Source organism: Thunnus maccoyii, chromosome 16 (genome assembly GCF_910596095.1).
Source record: "Thunnus maccoyii chromosome 16, fThuMac1.1, whole genome shotgun sequence".
Classification (NCBI taxonomy): domain Eukaryota; kingdom Metazoa; phylum Chordata; class Actinopteri; order Scombriformes; family Scombridae; genus Thunnus; species Thunnus maccoyii.
In genome coordinates, this window is record NC_056548.1 from 26,038,296 (window position 1) to 26,046,314 (window position 8,019).

At 38.6% G+C, this 8,019-nt stretch overlaps 1 long non-coding RNA gene across 1 annotated transcript in view; it reads left to right on the forward strand.

The window, feature by feature from the left end:
- The window catches only part of LOC121913990, a 29,486-nt gene that overhangs the window by 16,432 nt on the left and 5,035 nt on the right, over positions 1-8,019 (forward strand). The gene's annotated exons all lie outside the window — the stretch shown is intronic.

The window sequence follows — 8,019 nt, forward strand, 5'->3', positions numbered from 1 at the left end:
AATGGAGAACATGTGGACAGGGTTGGTTCAGAACAAATTCATCACCAAATTTGACCTATTAAAGGGTTATTGGCAAGTCCCTTTATGTTACAAATGTGTTTGCGTGGCAGACAGGTGGAGGACCCAAATGCAGACTAGACAGACAGGCAGGTAGAATGAGAAGGTTCTAATGCCCAAAACACAGAAAAACAGCCTTACCAGGTCATAACAAGAATCGGCGTATAGCTGGTCAGTGCATTACCATCTAGGTTGGATTTCTTTAGTAAGGGTATTACAACAGCTCTTTTGAAGGTATCTGGAAAGATGCCTGTTTGAAGAGATGTATTTATAATGTTCATGACTTGAAACACTATTGAACACCCGCTTAAAAATGCTCTAGGTACAGGGTCAATACATGAGGTGGAGGAGTTACACTCAGTGACAGTCATGCAAAGCTCAGTTAATGTAATACAGGTGAATTTTCCCATGGCTACATGAGCAGCTGGTCAATGGTGGAGAATAATATTCTAGATTTCCCAGTATTCTCTGTAATAATTTTGGAAAAGTAATTCTTTCTTGTTAGATGTACTACTTTGTTATATGCAGTCATGGCTTCTTTATTACAGTGAAATGTGAGCCTAGTTTTCCTGCATTTTCTTTCAGACGCCCGACAGATTCTCTTGATCTCATTAATACTGTTATTGTTTAACCATGGGGAGATTCTGTCAGTCGACCTCTTTTAACTTTTAGTGGAGCAGCAGTATTTAAAGCAGATGACATGTATTGTTGAAATTTTCAACCATGTCATTTAAAGAGCAGTCACAACCGTATGGCTCAAATGATCTCATAATATTAAAAAACATTGTTTCAGCCTTGTCATTAAGGAAAATTCCCTTTTAGTCTTTGTTAAGATTAGGTTGGCATCAAAAAACACACAGTGATGGTCCGAAATAGCTCATTCAAATACTAAAACATTATCAATGTTTAACCCTTTTGTTATTACTAAATCTAGAGTGTTACATGCTGATGAGTGGCTTCATATACATGTTGGGTGAGTTCAAAACTGTTCAGTAGATTTACAAGCTCCACAGCTTTGGAGTCATTCTTTTTATTAATATGAATGTTCAAGTCCTCATTCAGGACTGACCATCATATCTAGTGACACCAGTGAGCTCTGAGAATTGTTGTAGGAATAGTGATGAATATCCTTGTGGTCGACATAATGTAATGATAGATAATAATTCTGCTTTGAGTTCCAAAGCAAGATATTCAAACGATGTAAATTCACCCAAGTCAATGCCATTACACACAAACTGTGTAGGTAAGATGGCTGCAATCCCTCCTCCTTTCCTGTTTAGTCTGACGGACTGATAGAAATTATAGTTTGGAGGACAAGCCTCTATCAGTGTTGCTACACTAGTAGTGCTGTTTAGCCAGGTCTCAACTAAAAACATACAATGCATATTCTTTTCAGTTATCAGATCATTAATCAAGAAGGATTTGTTAGCCAATGATCTGACATTTAGAAGCTGTTGGGATTCTGTGACAGGAAAAGAGACTGGTTCTGGTTGAATATTAACAAATTTAATATTATTGAAACATGTAACAGATGATCTGTGATTGCTACGATGTGTTTAGCCATGCCACCGGCTGTTTAAAGTTGAAATAAACAATATTTAGCCGTATTAGTTGTCAGAAAACAACTATTTACTATGTAGAGATATCACACAGTAATGGCGTCCTTACCAGTGAATGAAGTCACACTCCCTCTGTGTGTGTTGTTATCCAAGCTTCCCTATTCTTTGTTTTGGTAGCCGTGCCATCTGCGCGTGCATGTTAGTGCATGTGAGTCCCTCTGTGTCCTTCGCGTCCCTTTCCAAGATGGCGGCTGCATCACAAACTTTCTCAAATTAACAACATTTGTTTTGGTCTGAGATGTTGGTGCTATAGTGCGACATCTAGTGGCTGAATGTCATGTATTGCAAGTTTAAGATCACCAGTATGTTTAATGAAGTGGCATGGGGTCATCTCTTGTGGACACCTGAGTGGTGATGAGTTTGGTTTTTGCTGTTTTCACTAACACCTTGATTGGTGAGTGTGGTGGAGGGGAGAGAGAGGGGGGTTGTTGGGTCCCTGATTGGAGGAGAGCATTCAGAGACATTCTCTGACCTTGACGCTTATCCACACATTCTTGTTTGTGTTTAGCCTCCCAAGGGCATGACGTAGATTGTGCTAAGGAGTCTGGATCCAATGATGTTTGCATGAACCCCATCAAGTTTAAATAGGTCTTTACAGTTCCAAAAGACACTGAAGTTGTCAATAAACTTTATCCCAAGGGTGAGGCACGCTGATGTCAGCCATGTATTCAGGCCAAGGAGTCTGCTAAAAGATTCAATTCCTTTCCCAAAACTTGGTATTGATCCAGAAATGTATAAATGTTGCAGTTGACAGTCACTCAGTTTTTCCAGTGGCAGGGTAAAGTCTTTTTTCAAGATCTCAGAGTCAGTTTTCATTTGCAGAATGTCGATAGATCCAGAGTGTATGAAAATGTTCATATCACTTGGATGTGTAGAGAGGATAGTTGGCAACATCTCTGTTAGCTCCCTGACAGATGTGTTATCCACAGTTAGATTTTCAGTCTTTTTTACATTGCTTGGTTATCGAGTCCTCAATCAGAATAGTGTCTGGATCAAGTGCAAAGTTAACAGCACTCTGGCCCTCAGCCTAGCAGTGGTTTTTGGGCTATTTCTCAGGTTTTGGTTAGCCTTAATGCTAGTGATGTGATTAGCTTCCCTGTGTTCAGCATCGTTAGTATTAGTCAGAGGATAGTACCTGTTATGCAATGAAATTTCAGGTGGTGGAGTGAGTGATGAGTTTAGGATGGAAAGTAAGAAATCTAAGTAAACCCAATGTTGATTCTTATTGATTCTTTATAAAAAAAAATCAGAAACTAAAGAGCAAAATTTTTAACGTTAGTGGGTGTATTTTAACTCCCTGAACAAAACATAATATAACTCTAGGGCATGTATTCAGAATAGCTTTTTGTTTGGGAATTTAAAAAAACTGTTCCTGCGGAGTAAGTGGAGGGAAAATAATGACCTCCATTTACAGCCTGTATTGATCAACAACCCCATGAGTCCCTGCAGGCATATTATAGTTGCTTTGCAATAAAGAGTTATTGCTGCCTCTGTATGAGGAGACCAACAAAAAACATAAAATAGAAAGGCCCATACATTTATATTTAATCTGAAGACTTCTTTGAAATCTGACTGTCATCTTTCTCATAGTGCACTCATCCTGAAAAGTTTGTTCAAATTACTTTAAGAATTACAGTAAATCTGGTCTTATATTTTTACAGACTGTGTGACAAACAGACTGTGTCATCTGGCCCAATAAATCACCACAGTCCCCCTGGTGGCTGTGGAACTGGCACATGGATTAACTATTCATAATCGTAGTCTCTCTCTCTCTCTCTTTCTCTCTGGCCTTATTCAAAGTGCTCTAATTAATCAGCCTTAAATAGATGGACAGACCTACATTACTGACACAACTCCTCATACACCATGTACTATTCAATACACAGATGGCACCACAGGCTGTGTGTGTGTGTTTGTGTGTGTTTGTGTGTGTGTGTGTGTGTGTGTGTGTGTGTGTGTGTGTGTGTGTGTGTGTGTGTGTGTGTGTGTGTGTGTGTGAATGAAGAATGAAGAGTGTAATCATAAACAAAGATATAATAGTGGAATTCTTGTGACCATAGTTGGGCAACAAAGTTGTGTGTCACTGATACATTACAACAATGTATTCCTAGTAATGAGTAATCAAATATACTGCTCCATTTGTGATATCAGTGAAATCACAATGGCCCTTAAAATATTACAGTACATAATAATAATAGTGTTTTTTATAATTAACCCTTCTAAGTATGAGATTGCAGTTGAAATTTCCAAATGACAAGGAAGTTTTAGGTTTCTTAGTTAAATCTAAATAAATGAACCTCTTACATTATCCTTTTGTGAAAGGTAAATGTCAGGTTATAATAATTTTGATCTTATTTTTATAGCCTTGGCCATCATCTCTATCAGTTATGATAACATTGTACTCACCAGAGTAATTACTGACATCTGGGAACATTTTGCTAACAAACTCCCACAGGTCAAGAAACTTAAGGAGTCAGTTAGGTTATCCAAACCCCTTTATTTGGATGTGAAACTGAAAGTGAGCATACTTGAAACGTTGCTAATAATCCCTCACTGCATCAGAATAATCTGTACATACATTTACGGTAAGTATGGTAGATTAAAGGATAGGTTTGGGTTTTTTCAATTCTGTCTTAATGCAATATTGGTGTGCCAATATGTACGTGGAAATGGGCCTTGGCCCATATAAAAATTCTTCTCTCCATACTGGCCTTGCAGCTATTCTCTCCGAATGTGACCACACTGCAACAAATGGAGGACAACATCTACAGCCCTCATTCTGTGCAAAAATGCATTCCTAAATTAAGCTGAAGCTGAACTGAGGCTTCAGCAGTCTGAGTTAGCTAGATCAAGTATATTCTAAAGTTACAGTCTGGTTAATACAAAATCCCATCTTTTTGTTTCCGTGGACTAAAGTTCCTTGCTGAGCTGTGGGAGTGGGATAAATTGTGGTAGTGTTGTTTAAGTCTGTTGCCGTTATCTGGCTTTTACTACTGAAGACAAGCTCAGACAAAACTTCAAAGTGATTATTGCAGATTTTAACAACCTGCTCTGACTCTTTGAGTGTTTTAGTGTATGTGTGACATCTCAGAGCTGAGTTCTTATTGTCCTCCAGACCTCGACTTGCTCCCGCCTCTGCGCCTAAGACATGGAATATGGTTTGCGTCTGTGTTTGAAAGAAACAAGTGATGGACAAATATGTTCCAGAGATGAGAGATCCTGAAAGGACCAAGTTGTGGCTACAGCTGTCAAATGAACATAAATACACTGAGTTCAATTAGAATCTGTTCTGAATACACACACGCTCGGTGTGCCCATTGCTAGCTAGCTTACAGCTAATGTACAGTTGATATTTTGGCTGTTTGGGGAGAATAAACACAAATGGTCCAGAGGTCAAATACATACAAATGAAGTGAGTTTGCAAATTTGCTTTGTGTTCTGTTTGAACACACCTTTATAGTGTAGTTGCATTCCAAGAGAATAGCTTCATGATCAGTATGGAGAGTGGGAATTGTTACAGCGACCAAGACCCATTTCCATGTACATAATGGCACATCAGTATTGTATTAAGACAACTTGAAAAAAAACCTGAACCTATCCTTTAATGTTGAATCAGGAAGTCAGTCTGTAAACCGTGATGGATTCACAACAGACAGTTTAATAATTGAACTGTTGAGCTTTTGTTTTCTCTGCCAAATACAGTAAGTTTGGTTAACCTGGGGTTTTTTCTTACAACCAATAGGAATGAATAATGTTATAGAAAGAATAACATTGAAGTTGTGATGAGCTCTGTTAATCCTGTAAGGCTTCAAATGTGCCAGTGTGTAAAGATTAAGCTGAAATAATTGATTTTTGTTGTTGTTGTTTGTGTGTATGTCCATGTGTGTTTTCTATTCTATTTATTTGGGGCGGGGCAACAGTAAGTTTACTAAGACAATAGTAAACAGACCACAGTGCATCGCATTCCACCATCAAGTTTAGTCTTTATTTGTACATTAATGCATTTCAACAAGGCTTGGAAATACGGCACACAATAAGATTTCACATAAATCATCTTTTTCCACTGAGAATCCCTCTCAGGTCTTAGTTCTTAATCACCAATAAGCTTTAACAGTGATCAGCGTTTATATGAACAGCAAAATATTACGCATATGGCCTGATGTTACTGGATTTTAGAAAATTCAGTGAAGGATGTGTAGAGTAATTTATCCTTAATATATCACAGTGAAACTAGATGTCTTGCCACAGTTTAATGTGAGCAAAAACCAAAGATTGTTTTATTGATAAAAACAGTGCATCCCACTATCTGGCTCGTCCTCTCACTTGGTCCAATTTGTGTTCGAAGATTTTCTCAGACAAACATCCTTTCCAATTAGATAATATGTCAGTGCACCACCAAAAAGCAGGTTTTCAAATGCTACACAGCATACTGTAGGGCCAAATGTTTAATATATTAGAATAAATCCCACACAGGTTACATTTAATGAACAGTGTCATGTAAACAGCCTTTTCAGAATGAGACGTCAGCCAGAAGGTAGGGTCAGTGTGACGAAAGTGTGTGTAAAAATAGGCAGTGTGGACCCACAGACAGTTCGTCCAGGTAGTATATATAAATGCCATGTCCCTGTCCCATCTCTACCACAAGAAACACTCAGCTTCAAATAAAAAGCACAACATACATATCACATTGAGATGCTATAGCAGAGCTGGCAGAGAATCACCAAGAAAAACTGCCTGAAGCCCAACTGTGGAGCTGCAGGGGAAAACCGGCTCTGCTAAACTTGATTTATAGCCATATCCCAAATAAAGTCTTTCTTATGGAATAAAAAGGATGAAATATAAGATAGCATCAGTGAAAAAGATGTCTCTCATAACACATACACCTGCTCTATGTCTTTATATTGCTCATATGTGAAACGTGGGTGGAATCCGTCCAAACCACGTATATTACCACAATGTGAGCTTGGCCACTTCCAAATAAGAGCTAATTCTGTCATGTTTTTAAAAGATATGCTCCCTGATTTTAATACTGCAATCCCAGATCCCAGAACACATGGCTGGATTACTAACAAAGCAAGCACCTGGCACGTGGCCCCAGACCCCCAGGGACCACAAAAGTTCCAAGTTCATTGTATGTCAAACATTTTTGGTAATTTTCTTTTGGTAATTGCAAATTTGTTGGAACCACTAAAGTAAGATATCAAATAAGGCATGTTCTGCTTTAGTACCTTATTTTGTGATCCACTAGTCCATACTAGTTTTCATACATCTGTTATTTTAGTTTGTACCATGGTCACTGGGAATTCTCCATTTAGATTGGCTAGTAGGTGCGGATTAACTTCTAGTAACTGGACAATATAACTGAAGACCTGACGCAAGTCTTTCTTTATAGTTCTTAAATTAATGTGCCAGTATTAACAAGTACAGTGAGGTTTAGCTAAAGAGGTTATTTGTGTCTAGCTCCTCAGTGAGAAAATTTGGTTTCAAAATGTGTTGTGTGTGTTATATTTGCATTCATTTGGACATTCTGATCAACTAATGGAAGAGGAAAAGTGAGGATTTTAAAATTCAGCTTTGTTAGCTGCAGTGAGGCCTGCAGGGTGTGAGGGACAGCTACAAGGCAAAAGAGGGAGGAAATGTGGAGATGTGAAAGTTTTGGTAAACGAGTGAGAGGGAAAGAGAGACAGCAAACAGCTAACCTGTCTGTCTGTGTGTTTGTGTGACAGAGGGTGAAGGAGAGAGAAGCTACAGCCAGTGAATGTGTGTGTGAGAGAGAAAACTATGTATTCTCTATTCTTTTAGCTTGTGTATGTTAGAGGGGAACTCCACTGATTTGAAAAAGTTGTATAAAGCCTTGTGGGAGGTTCACAAAGTGTGGTAAATTGCCTCCAGTGACATAACTTGAGTCAATGTCAGTTGGGGTTGAAGACTGCAAGTCTGAAAATGAAAACATACTTGGGGTGTGGAGTTAAAGGAGCAGAACACACCTGTAGATCAACAGGTGCGTCGGAGAAGACCATGGGCCAAGTATAGTAGAACAGAGAACTCCCACACACTGTCTTCTGCACTTGCAGTTAGAGATTTATTGGGAACATTTCGGTACACAGACCTGCATCAGGTTATATTCTGGGGGTGTGGAGTTGGAGAGAAGTGAGTTTAACTGACAGATCTGTACAGTCGAGTAAATCGAGTCAAGTTGCATGATGGGAAATGAAAAAAAAAGGTGGATATCTTTGGTTCTGCTCCATCAATTTTGATTTTTTTTTTTTTACTGTCATGAGTCGTCGACGAGTCCAACAATGTTATAGGAGTGCAATGTTAATCTGTGGCTTTTTTTTAAAAA